The following is a 21086-nucleotide window of genomic DNA, read 5'->3' as shown; positions in this document are numbered from 1 at the left end:
AAGTTCTGAGAGCACTTCTTGATTCCCTTTGCTTTCATCCTCACTGCCAGGGTTTTTAGCACTCACCGGGAAGAATTAAGGTGCTTCCTCTCCTGGCTCTGCTGAAAGGCATATTGTTTATTACATGTTGATGCAAATTAAGCCATCTGCCTTTGTTGTGACAAAGAAAATTAGACTTTGCTGTAGGAATAAAAACTCCCTAAGATTGGAAAGACCAGCTCCATGGGCACATATTTCTTGGCTGGGGATTTGAAGATGTGCCTGTTCATGGAACCAGAGGTCTCTCAAACCATTTTTAACCACATTGTAGCTCAACACCTCTATGCCCTTCACATCAGTGGAGATTCAATAACTGCAATGTGACATTTGCTGTGCTGTCTCTATCACTCTCACCTCTCACATGCCCCCTTTTGGACATGAGGAAAATGGGAGCAGCTTTAAGATTTTCCACTCAAGTGCCTGTCTCCTGCTGTCACCATCTGGCTACCTTGGGGAGCTGAAAGTTACTTTCTGATTCAGAACGACCATCATTTTCACAGTTCCAGGACCCAAAGAGGCATCCTCACGTGCCAGAAAGGGACATGGAGGTGGCAAAGCCTCACTGGGTCTGCATGAGCACACTTCATCTGGGTCTTCTGTACTGCACAAAGCATTATTCAGCATAAAAAGGCCCACTGTGTCCAGCCAAAGGTTGGTTTGGTCCACGCCTTTTCTCTGCTAGCACCTAGAGCAGATACTTAAAAAAAAGTTCTGAGGAATAATAGAAATCTGTATCTATCCAAGTTTCAGGAATCAGTAGGACAGATGTCTCAAGAGGTATAGGCTGCTTTGCAGTCCTTTCTTCTCTGTGTTTTAAACCCACCATTGAAAATTTTATTAGGTGCCCTCTAGTTTCTGGATTATGGGCAATAGTGGTTAACCTTTCCAGATTGGCTTTCTCTATGGCCACACATGATTGTCAAACTTAACATGCCGTACGTGTTCTCTCTTTCATGTTTTTCCCAGTCATGAAAGTCTGAGCTATTTCATATCTCTTTTGTAGAGCCATTCCTGACTTGGACACAACATGAGATTTTATGTTACATGATGCTTCCTCCCTTGGGGACAAAATAGGATAGCAGAACTGTATGATACCCAAGATAAAGGTATGTTATGAAGCAATATAACTTGGCATAATGATGTGTGCATTTTTTTCTTCTAATTTTGTTTCTTAATCATTCTAAATATTATACCACTATTTTTTATTCCTGTTGACAACTTAGCTGTTGTTTTCAGAGAAGGCTGTAGAGTAGCACTAAGTTAAGTTAGCCAATATCCTGTTGTTTTCCTTGTACACCTTAAGTTGTTTTCTCTATGTACATAACTTTGCATATCTCATGACAATATTAACAGCCTGGTACAGCACTGTACACAGAAACAGCTGCTGAGATTCATCTGAGCACTTAGTTTTCCATCATTGGTTCTGTCAGGAATAGTGGAGTATGCAGACCGGTCAGAGAATGAAGTGAATGAGTAAAGGCATCTGAGATCATCACTCCTGGACCTGCGGGTGGCAGACAGTGTAAAATGAAAGTTCGCCACAATTAGCAGCACAGTTAGAGACATTTCTGTACTGCTTTTTTTGTTTGTTTGTTTTCTTTTCTTTTCTTTGGATACATTTTTATTTTTTATTTTTTTTTTCAAAGCAGCCTGAGAAAACAGTGGAATTGTATCAGTTTCTCAACATACAATAGCAAATTATTTAGAAAAACTTTTAATTTTGTGCAAAAGGTTTTTGTGCTAACTTAAAATCAAAATGAGAAATTTCATTTGACCAAGTATATAAAAATATTTCTTTTAAAAACAGAATTAAAATGAAAAAATTAAAATGAAAATTGATTTGTAGTTAGCCAGATTTAAGTGTGATGCTGTGAAAACAGAATACTGCAGAAACAATTTCTTCAGAGACATAATCATCCAGTTCACTCCTGACTTCACAAAACAGTTTGATCTGTGAGGTAAAACTCAGGAGGTCCATAAGCTAGCATTGTACAAAGTATCAGGTGAAAGGAAGGCAAAGATCATATTTTCACTTATGTGAAAAGCCACTGAAAACCCACTCTGATGTGTTGTGTGGTAGCAGACAAGGAGTGAAGGTTCACCCCATCCCAGGATGAGTGGGGTAAATTGCCATAGGAAATGTCTCCTTCTTTGTATCCAGTACCTTCTCCATAATCCTAGCTTAAGATGTTTTAACAGACCTAAAACACTTAACACAGGTTAGGTAATTAACAGGGCAACACTCAGAGGAGCAAACCAGGCACTGGAATTTGATTGATACATCAGATAATTTAATCTCTGTAACTGATTGCTCATCTTTGTGAAGTGAAATAACATCCCTTCATCTCACTCAAATTCACCCATAGAGAGACAGGGAAAGGCTTACACATTGTAACACCCAGTGCTGCTGCTCCCGCTTGGAGGTGTAACTGCAAGACAGAAACTTTTGCTTGGTTCTTGTCTGATTCAGTAGGTATTGGATTAGATTATGTCCGGTGGAACAGCTTCAAAGAAATAGATAGGGCAAGCCCAGCTGCAGCTGGTACTCTTTCATCCTCTGCTTTGATTTGTATTTGAATTAGAGGGGAGAGAGAAGTTTGAATGTTTTCTGGGTGGAGAGGGGAACCACACATGGTTCTTGTGTACCTTGTCTAGGACCTCTGTGTCCTGAGCTCTCAGATAAACGGGAATCAACGCTCTGCTCTTCTGTTTCTCTTTTGTGAAGGGACTGTGCTCTAGCAGTCCTCAGGGAAAGCAGGCTGGGGAGCCATGAGTTTGCTTATTCAAGTGGGGTCTAGAAATGAAGAAGCAAAGCACTCTGCATAATCAGGAAAAATATCCTTGGAGCATGCCTAGATACTTAAGGATATTTACTGACAGAAGTGGAATAATCAAGACCTGAGAACCTGAGACAACTTCCAAGTGAGGTGGAATCAGAGAAGGGATTTTGAAGACACAGTTTTTGCACTCTAGAAGATAAAGTACTTCTGTAGATCTAGACCAAATATTCAATCACTGGTGCCTTGCTGAAAGCCTCCAAGGAGCTTAATTATGTGGAAAACATAATGTGTAGCTGGGTGCTTAAATAGTATGTTACACAGGGTGAGGACTGAGATCATATGCATAAATTCAACTGCAGGATGGCCTAGCTTTGACATACTTGAATAGAAACATTACCATAAGTTTTAGCTATATTGAAAATATTTTCTGTGATTGATGCTGTTTCAGAAAGGCAGTAGATGAGCATTGCTGGGTTTGAGCATGAACAGTATTTAATGTAACGGTTTTGCGTGACTTGAGTCTTCTCAGGGTAGGAGCTTCTGCATGAGCAGGCATCATGCTATTGCCTCATGTTTTCACTGAATGTGAGAGCACGATTGTATTGCTGAGAATAATGATAACACTGTACAACTCACTGAGTTTTAAGAGTCTGACAAAGGCCGTTAAAGATCAAAGCACATAGGGGGTACAGAAAGTGAGGTTTTCTAACATCTCCCAGTCCCACAGCCATCATTCAGGATACTCCCAGGGTCACAACACCCTTGGGAAGCACTGCCTTGGGTCAGAAGAAGGGAACATTTTGCAAAGGACTCCTGTGACAAATGGCTTATACTCACCTCCAGCTGCTTGCAGAGAAAAGGCTCTTCTATTTTTTCAAATCCATTAGGAACATAAGAAAAACTGCCAAAGAGATTATCTTCCTGGGAAATGGAGCACTGGAGAAGGAATGTGACATTTTAAAGCACATCTACTACACCCCAGCTGAGTCATGTCACTTCTAAATGCCTTGGAGTAGAACGCTTACCCACCCCATCATTAAATTATGAGTATTAATGGGACTTACAAGAGTGCATCCACAGGGAAATATACTTCATCTCTCTGTTTGTTTCCCTCATGATGATACTGTATACACTGTATGCTTTATTGGCAACAGATCCTTTTCATTTGAGATGTATAAAGCCTTATTTACAGCACAACAGTTTTAATTACAGATACCAGAGTGATAAAAGGGACAGAAAGAAGGGAGTAGTCCATAATTGTCTGTCTTTCTCTCTGATCAGCAGGACTCCACTCAGTTTCCTCAAAATTGGTCCCCAAAGGAAGGAAACGTATATAAATATGTAAGATGAGATTTAATTACTGAAAGTGCATCAAAAGCTTCATATGTTTCCTTTATTGAAACCTTCCCTGGGGTCATGATAAGCATCTGACAGAAAAATAGGCCACTAATTAGTAAAGAAAGTAAATGATATTCATATATGGCAATATCTGCTTTAATAGAGTTAAAAAAGTGTTGGTATTCATTTTGCAATAAATGGTGCTTAAGGACAAGGGTTGAGAGATGGACCCCAAAAGGCCAAGGTGCTGGGTGAAAGCCCTGACCCCATGGTCAAGGCAGTGCAAGGAGTTGGTTCCTCAGCCTGTCACCCAGAACAGAACGGCGGTAAATCCTCTCCCATTACTGAAGTGGGACATTTAGGGCTCCCTTGTAAGAAATGGGAAGTACCTGTTGCTTTCAGTGAAGCCAACATCCAATATATCTGATTTTCTGGTGGACACTGGCAGTTCTTTGAAACCAAATCCTTCACTGGGAGCAGATGTACCCACCTTGTCTTTTTACGTGGAATCAAACAAAAATTTCCAACAAGTTTTGAGGGTGTGTTTGCTCCACTGCAGAGCAGAAGCAGATTTTTGAGAGCATAAAATCACCTTTAGGTCGGAGAAATTGTTGCCCATGCAGGTGTACTTCTAAATTATTTTTCAGCTATAAGGCAGTGCTATGTCTCTGGGAATGTGGGCTCACTCTCAAAAAGTTCTTCCCTGTAGGCTTTGTTTGCATGACTTTTCCTGGTATTCTCTGGTTGATTAGTTTAGATTGATGCAATTAGTGTAATTAAGTGTAATTATGAATTCTGGTGCAAATTCATGTAATCATATATTTACAATTTGTAATTAGGTAATTATAATATGTGATTAGCAATATAAAATGTAATGTCATTACTCAATGCTAATTAAATTACATATAAAAAAGATGTCCTGGACACACACAATGGATAATCTCAAAACATTCATTCTTTGGAAATATCTTTCAGAATTCTTTTCTGAATGATCCTGTTTCATGTATGGAACTGGGACGCTGCAAAAATCTGATTTTATGAAGCAAAAGTATTTCCTTATCTCAATGTAGACAGTTGAAAAAATGTCCTCACTGTCCACCTGTGTCTCCCAACCTCTTTTCCATGTACTTAAAAAAAAAAAAAAAAAAAAAAAAAAAAAAAAGCTTCAATAAAACATGCAAAGAGTTAGCAGAAGTAGCAACAGAACAGTAGTGAGAAGTAACAAAGAGATTTATGTTTTGGAATGTCATGATTTGTACTCCATTTTATTGGAACCATTTTTTTCTATGCAATATTTAATTTCTGAGTAGACTGTTTAAAATACAGCAATTAAGTGCCTTTAAATGTTGATCTCTGAGGATCCAAGATGAAGTACATGGATTTTGCTTGTGGATACCTCAGGGAAATCTTCTGGGAAATGAAATATCAATTTCATAATCAGCAGTAAATATTATTTGAACACCTTCATTATCACCATGGCAGCAGGTTGGACACCCTAGGGTGTGTTTACAAGGTCTTCTGTGGTATGTTCAGACTGCTGCCTTGGGGCTGGCTTACTTTTACAAGAGAACACTGGACCTGAAAGGAAAGCTGTGTATGTGGCCAGAGGTTTCCCTCTGAAGGATAAGGAAGTCTTCATGCTAGAGCATATGTAGCATTTAGCAGTGTGCCATGTTTAGTTGGACAAACTGTCTATTTTGAATGTCTAGATGTCTGCCTGACAGACATCTATGTGGATCAAGACTAATTAAATGGAGCCCATCATGTTTGCTAGACACCTTCTCAAGATACTGAGGTTATTGGTCAATGGATGATGATAATTGAGCAAAACGTCACTCCTACTCTAACCTAGCCAACAATATGCATGTCTCAACCTTTTAGTGTAAAATCCCTCTGAATTCTAGGATTTTAGAATATCCCAGTAGGTGTTTCCCTTCATCTATAGGACCAAAAATGCCTTTTAAAATACCTAAATCTCGCATTAAGGTATTAACCTGTTGTACTCCAAAATAGTAACAGATCTCTCAAGTATAATAATTATTTAATCAAATAAATAATTATTCTTGTTTGGGCTGTCTTGGAGCCCAATTTCTATTGAGCTATGCAGCTACAAAGCAAAACATATTGAAGCTTTTTTTTTTTTCTCCTCTTTGAGTAAATGTAACTCCATGTTTATTTCAGTCAACGTATTCTCCACCTTGTGAAATAAGTGAGAAGACCATCAGCACTGCAGAATTTAACTTTTAGCCTCATGTCATTGGCTAGAGTAGCCACAAGGGGAGATTGTTTCATCCATACAGTAAAACATAATCTTTCTGAACACTGTTGGCATTCTTTGGCTAAGGACTAAAAGATTTCATGAGCCCCAAAAGGGGCCTTGGCTGTGAGCTGCTCTTCAGAGTCTTGAGGGACTTTTGGCAGTGGCCAGTTTCTGGTGCCAAACACTCCATACAAATCAGGATTTATGTGCAAGGATTAGTAAAACTTCATACCATCCTCATTAAAAATGATGTGAATGCAGAACAGGCACAGAGTCAGCAGCTAAGTTTAAAGAAGGGTTGTGTCATATCCTGCTACATGTTGGCAAATTTCCACTGCAATCAACACCTTCTCACAGCTAATATCTTCCTGAGCTCCAAAAGCAAGTGCTTTGAAATAATTCTAACCTGAGTGCAAATCTTGTCTTGCCAAGGAAAATAAGATCAAACTTTCCAACAATTGCATTAAGAACAATCCTGAAGAAATAACATTCCATGTTGGTTTCCAAACAGTTTGGTCTTGTCTACACTTGAAAAGAGGGGTTTGAGCAGAATCTAGGCTTGTTTTCAATTAGGGCTGAAAACAGAGTATGAACAGGGCCATAAGCAGAACATAAGAACTGCTGTAAACAGAGAGAAACTCATTTGTTGGGGCATTCTGCTCCATGAAGCTCTTTGGTAAAATAAGTTAATTCACTTACCACCTCATTCACAAAATTCTCACTGATACATGAGGAATTTGTGCCATCAGTTTCCATCAAAGCCTGCGAACACTAACCATGAAAATACCGTCTGCACAGATGGAAGAATAAATTGTGTAGCTCCACTATGAAATAAATGTGGATGTTACCAAATAAAGAACAGGTCTGTGCACAGATCCTGTAAAAAACAGTCTGTGATGTCTGGCTGTGAAGCTAGTCGAAGCACATCAAGGCAAGTCAAAAGGAAATAGTTTAGATCTAAAAAGGGTTAGGTGCCTGGGGGGGACTTGGAATAAAAATAAATACACATAATTGAAATAAAGGGGAAAAGCACATCTTTTGACAGCAGAAATGCATGTGAAAATAGGAGCAAGATAGAAACTACCAAAAACAGGAATTGCTTTTTCAAGATAAGTTAGAGTCCTTCAAAATGTCTGTAAAGGAAATAAGATCATCAGGATGGGTTTATCATTAGAAGAAAAGGAATATTAAAGGACCTTAGTTCAGTCTGAATAAAAAAGATAAATTTCAAGTAAACTGACATGGAGTTTTACCCATGGTTGGGTTTGCAGTAATAAAGTCGGTGAGGGAATAAGCTGTGTGATTTACAGGCAGTAAGCTTCCGTAAAATTTACAAACTGCTGTTATAAAATGTCACCTTTTATGATGCATTCCACTCAGTCTGCATATATAAAAGGTACCGCACTGGAAAAGAGTAGCAAAAGCAAAGCAGTCTTCTGTCCTACATAGCTACCTTTTTTGCTTTTACAACAGTAGCGGAGATCTATCATCCGATGACCCTGATGCTAGACCTTTTCCTCATTAATTTTTCTGTTTGTGTAGGTACACTGTTGTCCTTGCCACCATTAACAGAAAATTTAAGATGGTTTAAATGAGACAAGTTTTTATAAGATGCTTGTGGGTGAACAGTGCAGGGCTCTCTCTATCCCCCCAATATTTATATAAATACAGGGCTTATGATAAATTTGGACAATTTTCTCTTTTCCCTGCTTTCATACAATTTCTTCCTCTGTGTCTGTGAAGGGCTGAAGCATGATAGGCCTTACGAATCTGAAGCATGATAGGCCTTACGAATCCAGAGCCCAAACTAATCTTTTTCACGAGGTTCTGAATTTCTGTAGAAGTTAAACATCTGCTCACCTTGGGAACTCAACATCCATTTCCAATCCAAATAATATATCATAGAATCATAGAATGGTTTGGTTTGGAAGGAACCTTGAAAATCACCTAGTTTAAACACCCCTGCCTCAGGCAGGGACACCTTTCACCAGAGCAGATTGCTAAAGCACCATCCATCTTGACTTTGAACACCTCCAGGGATGGGGCATCCATAGTTTCTCTGGGCAACCCGTTCCAGTGCCTCACCACTCTCATAGTAAAGAATTCCTTTTATCTAATCTAAATCTATTCTCTTTTAGTTTAAAACTATTACCTCATCCTATCATTATCTTTCCTGTAGGCTTTCTTTAAGTACTAGAAGGCTGTTATAAGGTCTCCCTCCCCAGATCTATAAGAACCTCCAAGATCCCCTCCTCAAAGGTGTAGAGTCTGTTAGAAGATGGTACTGGCTTTGCTGGAAGAGTTACTGGCTCCTTCTCAGGGTTAACTTCTGGACATTACCAGGTGTCCTGCATGACAGCCATCCTGTGTGGTGTTTTCAGGTTTCTGATCAGCCTGGCTAGGAGATTGCCAGGCTTGGCTCCTCAGCCAGGCAATTAATGCTGAATGAGCTCCTTCAGAGTCACAGCCCTGTCCGTGATTACTTCCAAAGCTGCCTTTGCAAACCAACCCCTCCAAATTTCTGTATCAACTTGGGCATGTGGGCTAAGTCCCGCCCAGTACCTTACCTGCAATTGAAAGCTTGAACGTTATTTTAGTAGTCTCTTTGCAGTCTGGTGTGGTTGCCTCTGATCTAAGTGGAAAGTCCTATTATTCTTCTTTTGGCAAGAGCAAAAACCATCACACTTCTAGAACTGAAATTTTAACTGGGCTGTATTTAGGAAGTTCAGCAAAATAAATCAATAATGGTGGAGATAAAACTTCAGTTTAATGGTAGCTATTATAGTAAAGCAGCACTCAGTACACAACCATTTAACCACCCTATGGCCATGGTTTATACAGTTTACTCTGACAGATTTGTTATTGCCTTCATTTAATAATCTACTCCTCTCTATACAACTACCATCATTCTAAGTTTAAAATAAGGTCTTTATAATTGTAGGTTGCTCAAAATAATAGATATATCTACTGCCTAGCTTGCAAAATATTTAAATTCAAACTGCTCATAAACAGAACAACAAATAAATACAGTTTAGGAACTTTTTTGGTGAAAATTGAATGAGCCTCATTGACTTTAGCAGAGAAATGTGTCTGACAGCATGTAGGATGGGCAAGCCGGGGACTGCGAACCTTTGAGAAAAAAACCTAAGAATATTGTGTTGTGTGATGGTTTCCGACCAGCAACCTGTACCAGGTGTGTGGGATGCTGAAGGGTGTGTCAAACTCTGCCTAAACAGGATCGTGCCCATAGCTGAGGTTCAGTGAAGGAAGGGAAGGAGGGAACTGCTTAGTTATCTGCTTTTTTGTATGCAGCTGTGAGGCAGGGGTTGAAGCTATTGCCAAGACAACTTGTGAGTCTTATGTTTTTGTTTAATGGATTTGGGTGGTTTATTATCTGTTGCCTGTTCTGGTTTCATAAAATTTTACCTTCCTAATAAAATTGAATTTAAGTAATTGAGGGTTGGAAAGTCAGGGAGTACAGAAAAACATGAGAATCTGAAGTAACCTGGGGGGAATAATTTCATGCTTTGTCAATAAAACAAAGCATAGGCCAAGTGTCATGCTAACACAAGTCCACTGCTTCAGATGCTGGGAACTAAAGGACATGATCATTTTTCTGTACTGCCTTTTGTGGACATTCTTTGGCCTGTACTGGGTTGGCTCACAAGAGGATGGGTTTTACATGGCATGCAATTTACCTTGCATGCAAGAAAAACAGAGAATAAATGCAGTAAAATCAAATGATATTAAAGAGCTACAGGAAGAAAAACAGATAAAACAGGAAGGTGCTGTGGCTTTGTATGTTGAATGAGAATTTCAGTATTGCATATTCCTCTCATTGACATCAATACTGATATTCAGAACAGTAACACTGATCCAAGGCTGGACATTTCAGGTTGTCATGCACACACAGAGTGTGCATTTTCTCACACCATGCTTCAGGGGTTGTTCTGTTGGCTTAATGTACAAAAACATGATGGATAGGAGATTAGACATGCTGAACATTGTATCTGACCTGGGCCAACAGGAATGGCACACAAAAGAATGTCTGCATGAGAAAGTTTGAAAAGTTTGAAAGCAGAGAGGTCCAAAAGAAGGAAAATTAAGTGGATCTCTTGATAGGCATTTGCAGTAGACATTGCTTCCTGCAGCATATTTTTTCCTCATGCCTTCACGGAATTTGAGTTTTTTTTTTTTTTTTTTTTTTCCTGGCCTGTGTATTTGAGTGTGATCATTGATAGCCAGAAACATGTTAAATCTTGTAAAAGCACATATAGCAAGCTGTGCAGGAGCCAGGTGAGTTTATAAAACACAAGATTAATGTCACTGTTCCACAGATTAAATCAGGATTGCAGTGAGACTCTGTCTCAGGACTAAAAATAAAGCATGGGCCTATGAGTCCCTTTAGCATAAAGCCATCCCTCCTCTATGAATGTGCTTGTCTGTTCCTGTTGAAATCCATCCCAATATTTCCACTGATTTTAATGAATCAGAACAGGCCACCAGCACCTGTTCCTTCAGGTCTGTTCTCTGCACTAATACGTAGTTTGAATTGCATTCTGCAACATATGTCAAGCACCTGATAGGAAGGTATTAAAGCAAATCCATATATATATATATATTTTTTCCCCAGTAGAATTTCTCAGTTAAAGAAGCATAAATAATTAGAATTATTTTATTTCATCATCAAATACAAAAAAAGTTGGCACTTCAAAGCACAGAGCATTTTTTTTTTAAATGAATACAAATAGATGCTGTACCCAGTTAGAAAGTTAATGAAAAATCTTCACCTGTATTGAACCATTTCCTCTGTGTACAGAATTACTCTACCAAAAATCTTTGGACTATGTCTAACTTCTCTGTCAGCAGCAGAGGACCTGACACTTATCTTTCTAGAATCATGTTTATTTTTTTTTTCCTCATTTCTGCTAGTTTGGGGAGTAAGTAATATTCAGTTGTACTAGAAAGTTGGACCTGAACCAAACGTAGCCCTTCTGTACTATAGGGAAATGGAGTGCTGCAAAACCATACTTGTAATTTGAATGGGCACAAACAGTTTTATGTGTGATTGGATTATGTGTCTGTTATATTTTCTTCCTTCTCAGCTGCTTATCTTTCCATTTATAAGTCCCCTTCCTGCAAAAGGAAAATTTAGGGAATTAGGTTACCTGTCCAAATCTAATAAATTTCCTTTGTGTACAATAGCAAAGTACATGTCTGCATACTATTTTCCAACCTCATCATCTTCCATGTACAGAAGAGGTGGTGCTCAGGGAACAAGCAGATATTCTGTAGTGCTGTTTTCCTCATTGTTCGCTGTGCAGCTCCATGAATTATTTACGCACACTATTCAAAGCATATTCGGAAGACAATTATTAATTTCCTCCTGGGCTCTCCTTTGATGTTCATTGCTACAGTATCCAAATGCTTCACAAATATTAATGTACTTGCTCTTACTGTTCACTGTGAGAAGTATTAGCTTCATTTTAGTGATCAGGAGCTATGAGACAGGGATAGAGGTCAAAAACATCTCTGGTTGCATACCCACAAGGAGGCATCAGGGATTTGATCCAAGACTATACAGCACATTGCCTTTGGCTGCAGCTGCACCTGCTCCAGCCTTCTGCAACTATGACTCTGGTGCCTTGCTAGGCACCCAGTGGTGCCTACACTGCCAGCCCCACTGAAATACTCTTTGGCAGAGTTGGAGAGGTAACACAGTTTTTCAGAGACAGGGAACTTCTAGCACTGCTAGGGCTGGAAACTGGATGCTGAGCTGCCTTGAGCTTGTTTTGTCATGCCACAAGGCTGCCACAAGACTGGCTGGTGGCCAGTCACTGGTAAACTCCAGGACTCCATTTTGGAGAGCTTTCCTTGACAACAGTTACTTATACAACACCTGGGCACAAACATTTACATTTTCATTTCAGACCACTTTCCCTATTTATGTGATTCAGCAAAAAGAGGAATTTGCTTACAGTAAAACTTAGGGACTATGACTTAAGGAAGGACCCATCACGGATCTGAAGTTGTGCAGGTGTATATGTAGATGTTTCCAACCTCCTTTATGCAGGAACATTCACCACTTGGCATGGCTTCTCAAAGAGAGCTGCTTCCTGTGCTGGTGCTTGTCTTCAGGGTGATTTCACAGCTTTGCTCCTTGAAACTTGACAGAATCATGGCATAGGGTGGTATGGCCTCAGGCCAGTTTCTACAGCTCCCAGCAGTTGCTGTTGGAATGCTTTGGAGGCATTACTCAGAAAATATGTTAAATATGTCTTAAAGAAGGAGAGGAGAAAGGCTGAATTATTATAAGATCTGCAAAAATAATATTCAAGTGTCTAAGCAGTGCTCCAGCATCCTTTATCGAACTAGAGGGGTAGGTCAGTCTTATCACAGCTGATTGATCTCAGGCACTGGTTAATGGTACCTCTCGCTGCTTCCACAGGAAGGTCATTTCTGCAACTTAGAAGAAGGGGGAAAAATACCTTGACTGCAATATTTTGCACAGGGTGGCAAGACTGCTTCCTATGGGGATTTAAAAACCTCACAAAATTCTGTGATCATCCCTTCACTGAAGAAATAAGATGGATGAAGGATTAAGGTTCCTTAGGAAATTGACTGGTGGTTCTGAAGATATTATGAGACCCTCTGTCTCAGATATCTATTCCGGATGTAAGCACTTTTGTTTTTTCAGCAATGAGCTTTTGCTAAACTTTCATCAAAAGCAGTGGAAGAAATGGACATTTCTATTAGAAACAAAGAAATTAATCAAGTGATTGGTGAGTTGCCTTCTGGGAAAGACCCTGCAAAGCATGGATGGGCTCCCGAGAAACATTTAATTTTTGTAGCTATCAACAAGAGTTTGGAATGAATTTGTGAACATCATTAAAAGACACATCGTTATCTGATAAATTGAAAGGGTACTGGAGGTAGACACTGGGATGACATCCAACCAGTAGTTCTAACAGAAAGCAATTATTGCTAAAACAGAAATAATAAAAATCAAAACTCAATTTTTGAGACCCAAAGACTGTCAGCCTTGTGGATGTGATTACAAAATGGTTCTGGACCTAATTTCTGTGTTTCATTTTTAAGGCTTAGAGGTGGTTACTATCACACAGTAATAACTGGGCACTTATGCGCAGTCATACAGCAATGTTATGGATTGCCTGTGGAGGATTTTCATCCTTAATTATTTATTTATTGAATTACAATGCAGAGAGATTGATTAGATTGAGGATATGATGGGAATACTAATGAAGATTGGCTCTCAATTTGGGATACATTTTGAAGACTATCCCATCATTTTGAAGAAAATCCCATTAATTTTAGCCTTGGAACAACAACAGTCAGTGCTGGAGTCGTGTGTGCAAACACAGGGGACAAAGGTGTAGAAATGTGTGGGTGACAATCATATTCTGTGAAACAAGGCTTGCTGAGAAGTATGCTGTGCCTATATTGCTTGAGCAAAGTATATAATATCAACATCGCTGGAATTTTGCTGCCATGATACTGCTGAAACGAGAGGTCTTTTCTGTGAATGTATTCTTTAGTTATAAATCTTTGCTAGTCTGAGTTAACTGCCTGTAGTTTTTGTGTTGATTTCATGCAGTTCATCTTCACTGTTTCATGTTAACTTAGCCCAGTAGAACAGCTACCTCAAGTGGCATTGTTTCTGCCTTCTAGTTGGATAATTTAAACTTCTTAAATGGAAGATTAGGAGATAGCATTTTCTAAATAATTAATCACATATACTCTTGTTTGCAGGCTAAATTTTTTTCTTGTGGGGATAAATGGATACTTGCATGAAGAATGATCCTTTTGCACGAAACTTTGTTGCAGCCAATATTAAGTGTCATGGGAAATCAACATGGCTGCAATGAATAGCTGTTAAGAATATAAATGAGTGTGCTTAAAAATTCTTGGGTTATCTGAATTTCAGGCTGAATACAGAAGCAACACTCAAAGAATGATTTTTAAAATCAATAATTTAGTGCATGCACAAAGCCTGCATTTTATTTCTGTTCTGCTTTGGATTTGTAGTGTGTTTTTGTTAGTTAGTTTGTTTTGTTGTTTTTATGCTTTTTCTTCTTCCAGCATAAGAGAGATGTGGAAGCATATTTTTGGCTGCATCGTTATAAGGAGGGATGTAATTCTGTGAGTAGAGAGGGTGCTTCTTCTGTGCTGTGATTCCCCCACAGAGCTTGACCCATGATACAGACTCTGGTATCCTCTTCTCTTCACTCATGTCTGAGGAAGGCAAAAATTGAGAAGGATATTGCACGAAGGGGGCAGGAAGGCTGAGGATTTTCTTCTATCCTCCAGTGCTTGCAGCTCTGCTAAATGGAGATCAGCAGTGGCACCGTGGAAGAGCTCAGGTTGCCACTGAAATGTGCAGCATAACATACAGAAAAACAAATGAGCAAACCTTGAAAAGGGAAGCAATACACCATCCTTGCCCAGAAGAGCCTAAAAGAGACTGTAAATACCTTTGTGAGTTTTTACTCCTACTTCAACTTAGAATTCACTTCACATATTGCTTTAGTTCCTAAATAGCATCTTAGAGCTTTAAAGATCAGAAGCCCCTAGACCTCCTGCTAGTATAATAAGATTAGTTTCCTGCTTATTCGAGTGTGTCTGTGCATGTTTAGAGAATTGGGGCTGGAAGCAGGGGACAAAGGGAAAGGAAGGCAGGCTGAAGTACCTGTTTTCTCACTAATCTGCTGGGAACACATAATTATAATCTGCACCTTAAAACATCAAAACATCTTTCAGAAATACTTGCACTCCATAGTGGATAATTATTGCTATAAAATCATGAGGAAGAAACATATTCAAGAACACTTGGTGTAGTTCACTTTAGAAGAACATCTATATTCAAAGATTAAAAGAACAATAAATGGAGTTGTTCCTTGCAAAGCACTGAAATTCATTTAAGCTGATGGATTTGAATGCATGCTTGTCAAATATAGGTAATGTTCAGCTATACTGTAAATCACACACTACCATAGCTTGTGCCTACTGATGTTACATAAAAATGATGTGCTAATGCTGCTTCTTCTTGATTTTATCAAATATATTCAGCCTCACATTGAATGGGCTAGACCTGTATAATTTAACATGGCTTTACTTATTAAATGCAGATTTGGTTTGACTTGAGGCAGAGGTGTGAGAACAGGTCAGGCAGGAAGCTGTCTCACAATCTAAAAATTTAGTTGAAATTAAAATATTTTTAGGTTTTATCAGATTTAAGCAGTCTATCCTTTTTGCTTGGATTTATAGGCCTGAAAAGATGGTGACCTGAGCTAGTTGAAAACAGGGCTTTAACCATCTCCTGCAATAGCTGTAGTTTTGCTAACTCTGAAAACATTTATTTAAAAGACTGAAGATTTATACAACACTCAAATATATCAGGTCTGGAAACTGCTTCTAGTCTTCATGTTGATAAAAGAGTTCATGAGAGTTTATTTTTGTGGTAGTAAATAGTTCTGCTGGGTGGTTCTTCTAGGGGCTCAGAAATTTGATGTGCTCTTATACTCTCTGCATTGGGTTTGAGTCAGCTTGTAAGAGAAGTGGTATTAATCCTCATTCCTTCACTCATATCTGTCATCACTGACTGAAGCCTCCTGTCCCCTACAAAAGGAGCTACTGCTTTGTTAAGAGTCCAAGTCTGACTGGCTGAAACACTGCTCTGCTATTTTTGCATCTACTTTTTGGTCTACATTTAAATATCCTGTCCTTTGAAATCTTTGAAATGTGTTATCTTGTTATAAGAAGACATCCTGGGAAGCTGGTGAAAGGAAATAGTCCAGCTAGATGATAATGAAATAACCTAGGCCTTAAGCTTCAGACACAAAGTGAAATATTCATTTTTTTTTTTAAGTGTTAGTATATTTTTTTTTCTAGTTTTCTCATATAGTTTCTGCTTTTTGAGGGAGGTAAGGGGGAAAACTATATTCTGTCCATGGGTATGAGCTTCTCAGAAAGCCACTTAAAGCATTTTACTTTATTACAAAAGAATAAAGACACTGGATGGAATTAACATTTGGGGTTTTCATATGTCAGAACTGGGAATAAAACGAGGATGTGCTGAGGGACCAGACCATGCTAACTTTTCTGCCTTGAGCACACTCTTACCCTGTAAGAGTCCTGCAGTATTTTGCTTCAAGGCAAAATTGAACCCAGTTGTTCAGCTTCTTGGGTGCATTAGTGCTGGTGGTGTGAACAAAACTTTGCAGAAGATGAGCCTGAAGGAGTTTGGTTTAGTTAGTTACTTGCAATAGCTCGAGAAGAGTTAGGGATTGTCACTGAATTGTTAGGGGGTTAACAGTTTGGGATAAAAATGTATTATTTTATTTTATTTTATTTTATTTTATTTTATTTTATTTTATTGTATTGTATTGTATTGTATTGTATTGTATTGTATTGTATTTTATTGTATTTTATTGTATTTTATTGTATTTTTTTAATTATTAACTTCTGTTCTCATCCTTTTAAAGCATTTTAAACTGCAAAACCATTAATTTATAGTATCGTAGAACCATAGAATGGCCTGGGTTGGAAGGAACCTCAAAGATCAGCTAGCTCCAACCTCCCTGCAGAGATGCCACCCATTAGATCAGGTTGCTCAGGGCCTCATCTAACCTGGTCCTAAACACTTCCAGGGATGGGGCATCCACAACCTCTCTGGGCAACCTGTGCCACCCTGCCTCACCATCCTCTGAGTGAAGAATTTCCTTCTACCCTCTAACCTAAATCTCCCCTCTTTTAGTTTAAAACCGTTCCCCCTCATCCTGTCATTATCTGAGAAAAGAGTCACTCTCCATCTTTTTTATAAGCCTCCTTTAAGTATTGAAAAGCCACAATGAGGTCACCCTAGAGCTTTCTCTTCTTTAGGCTGAACAGTCTCAGCTCTCTCACCCTTTCTTTGTGGGTGAGGTGCTCCAGCCCCATGATCATCTTTGTGGCCCTCCCTTGGACCTGCTCTAACAACCACACATCCTTCTTGTGCTGGGGGCCCCAGACCTGGACACAGCACTCCAAGTGGGGACTCACGAGGGCAGAGCAGAGGGGAATAATCACCTGCTTGACCTGCTTGCCATGTCTCTGTTGATGCATCCCAGGGTGCAGTTGGCCTTTGGGGCTGCAAGCACACACTGTTGGCTCATGTCAAGCTTTTTGTTCTCCAGAACCCCCAAGTCCTCTGCAGGGCTGCTCTCAATGAGTTCTTCTCCCAGTCTGTACTCATGTCTGGGATCACCCTCACCCAGATGCAGCACCTTGCACTTTGACTTGTTGAACCTCATTAGGTTCACAGGGGCCCAATTCTCAAGCTTGTCCAAGTCCCTTTGGATGACATCCCTTCCTTCTGTTTGAAGGGATACCTTACAACTACACCACTTGGCTTGGTGTCAGAGTTGACCCACAGTTGGGTGGCATGATGAGCAGATGCTACTTACCTGTTCCCTGGCATCCTGAGCAGATACTACCTGCCTTCTACCAGGCATTATAAGCAGATTCCTTGGCAAACTGAGAGAAAAACACCTTCTGTATTCCCTGGCAGAATGTGGAGGTGCTACTTGCCCTCTTCTTATTATTGTAAGTAATGAGCTGGCATGTACTTTCTGCCTTGTATCAGCAGTAGAGATCACAGATTGCCATTTTTTTCAGCATCATTCTCACCTTTATATACATATAGAATCACAGAATATGATGTTTCTTTCTTTGCTTACAATTAGTAGCAGAAGCAGTCATCATAGTAGTAACAGCAGTGTTGCATTTGTATCTAGAAGCCCTATCTCAGATCTGAGTTTCTGGATTTTTCTTAAAATAAAACTTAGGGAATGTGCCAACTCAGGTTAGGTATTTTCTCATTATTTATCTTGTGAATGAAATTTATGGTAGTGTTCACACAAAGCTTGAAGAATGTGTGAATGCTTTGAAAGGCGTTCTTGGTGTTAGGGAGATTTGCTTTCTTTCTCAAATAATTGATTGCTAGAGGTGAAAACAGGCTTAGAAAGTATTCAGTCTGGAGTGGGCACAGTAACTACAAATCCTGGCTGGAATGAACCATCTTTTGTAGCAAATGTGCCTACAGGATATCCAGATGTTAAAAGTAAAAGCTTCAGTAGATACTGCTCCAAGGCTCTGGAGAACAAAGCAGAGTACCTTGGAGGCTTTTTAGCTGTCCTGTGAAATGCTGAGAAGAACAGAATTCATAAGAGCTTTTTCCAGAGTGATGGACCCTTACACTTATACACTTTCATGCAAAGTATCTGATATGGTCAAGCACTATCTTTTATTTATGACTTGCGTGTATCGGTCCCAAATGATGTTGCAAAGAGAATTCTTCTAATCAGTCTCTTTGACTGTGTGCTTCATTTTGTACCTCTCTACAGCTCTCCCTTGTCTGTCAAGCCCTAAATACACATTGTCCTCACTTTCAGTGACATATTCTGATAACCTTTCTGTGTTATCTCTCAGTAAGACATTGACTCTCACTTTCTGCCTGCCCAAAACAGCAGCCTCCAATACCTTTCCTTTATTAACATTGTAAACACTTCCCAGTCTTCCATGTTGCCTTTCATGCTTAAAAAAACTTCCTGTAAAAATTCACTAACCCCCTCATTATTTTCCTTCAAGTCCCTTTTAAAAACTCTTACACAAGAAACTCCTTGATAACAGATGACCAGGTGTGAAGACTGCTGTTCTTTGTGATGAGTGACAGCACCTCGGTGTTCCCTTCCATCAAGTGACACAGTTTCATTTTGCCTTCAGCTCATTTCTTGAGTGAACAGCGGGATTCTGATATTGCATGTTTACAGCATGACTGTGTGGTCCTAGCCATGACCATGCCTTCATCCTAGCTCAGCAACTCCTAACATGGACAGGTGACGTGCCAGGCAGAACTCCTGCACACCTGGAGGGGAGACAGGTATCTCCCGCAGAAGCACTTACCCTAAGGAAAGGCCAGGCAGAGAGCAGCCTCAAGAAACTCTCTTGGGCAGCATGAAAGCCTAAATATAGAGCAGCAGCCCAGAAGGACAGTGTGTGTACTCCTTGTTTGAGCCAGGATAAAAGCATCTAAATTTCTTTATTTTCTCTTGCCAAGTTAATTTCAATTTCAGTTGTTAGTTCAATTTCAGTTGTTTTCAGTTTTCCATTTCTACACAGCTGTTATAATCAGGATCCAGGACTCTAAACTACTGATGAACCTCTTGTTTTAAGCATGCATGATGCCAGTATAGCAATGTTATGCCATGAGATGAGTGACCAGCAAGCTGTGTGGGCAATACAGACCAGTAGACAGACTTTCTAAGGATGCAGGCATCTATTTGAGCTAGCTCTCAGGCACAACAAACTGTCACATAGGATTTCCATGAGGAGCAGGCATGAAATTCAAATTATGGGCAGCTATTGCTTTCCACTCTGCTGACAATTTATTGGGAATCACACTGAGTCTCTGCTGCAGGCCACTGATTTAGCTTAACATGATCTGACAGACAGTGCCCAATACTGTGCGTCATAACGCAAAACAACACACAGCACATCTGAAGAAGAGAAAGGGGTGATCTTGGGGATAGACATGCTTTTAAAATGTTTCATAAGGAGACAAGAATCTTTATGCATGAAAGCACTGGATGGAGGTATTTGGCCCTTCAAATCCTCATGAAGTAAGTGATGTGCGACTATTGTAAAAACTACCTGGCATACTTTGTGCCTGTCCACATGGCAATGGGACAGGACCAAGTCTCTTGGTAGCACTGTGCCAGCACATTAATTCCTTCTGCAGGGATTCCAACCCCTAGTACATTGAACACTGTGCACATCACACCGACAGCAATTCCCTGCTCTGCTTCACGCAGCTTTCAAACCAAAACACACTACCAGTCCCTCCTTCTGCAATACAAATTGCACTTAGAATCTTTTCCTTAATTTAATTTGGAAATAATATAAATCTCAACCCTCTCAATGCAGGTGATCAAAACTGCCTGTGCTCTTTCTTTTAGGAAAAGGCTGTGCCAGAAAGTTTGGCACAAGTGGCATTTCAGAACTAATTATAATTTATCTTGCTTTTTCCTTCTCTACTCCTTTCCCCCCATATATTATATCCCATACAGACTACAAACTCGTAAAACTTAATGTGTGAATAAAAGTTTTCACTACACTCTTTTACAGTGGGTTTCAAATTTGATCAAATAAAGAGAACCTTCACTTGCACAGCCAATGTCTCAGCCAGCTTGGGTCCTCCCAGAAGGTCTGCTTCTGCAAATTCCATATTTCAGCAAGGCAGGTGGCAATGCATTAAGGCACATAGACATGCCAATGTGAGCTGGCTTCCCTGAAGCTGGCAGTGGCCAACACACCAGCTGCATTCTCAGTGCCGAGGCAGTTGCATTGAATAGGTGGTAGATATGTTAGAGCAGCCTGATTTGAAACAATCTGGAAGAGTCACAGCCCTCTGCCTGACCTCCGTGCGAATACAGATATCACAGTGTCCCTGGAGAGATCTGGAATGCCTTTTCATATTTCACTGTGTGACTTGTGTCAATCGAAGGCCACTGAGCTTTTCTAGCCAAGGGACTGCCAGCAGTTTAGTAGGAGGTGATCATGGGTTGCTGGTGTAATTACAATAGGTGAATGTGCTTTAGTAAGTGGCTTTCCAT

General features: G+C 39.7%; 1 long non-coding RNA gene across 2 annotated transcripts in view; it reads left to right on the top strand.

The window, feature by feature from the left end:
- LOC137853461 (uncharacterized) overlaps positions 1-21086 on the top strand; it is an 81594-nt gene that overhangs the window by 38196 nt on the left and 22312 nt on the right. For both annotated transcript variants that reach the window (XR_011094522.1, XR_011094521.1), the window contains 2 exons: positions 1006-1145; positions 12866-13092. This is a non-coding gene — a long non-coding RNA (uncharacterized lncRNA). The remainder of the gene's footprint in view (positions 1-1005; positions 1146-12865; positions 13093-21086) is intronic.

This window comes from Anas acuta, chromosome 3, assembly GCF_963932015.1.
Source record: "Anas acuta chromosome 3, bAnaAcu1.1, whole genome shotgun sequence".
NCBI lineage: Eukaryota > Metazoa > Chordata > Aves > Anseriformes > Anatidae > Anas > Anas acuta.
This window is presented reverse-complemented; position numbering and strand designations above follow the sequence as displayed.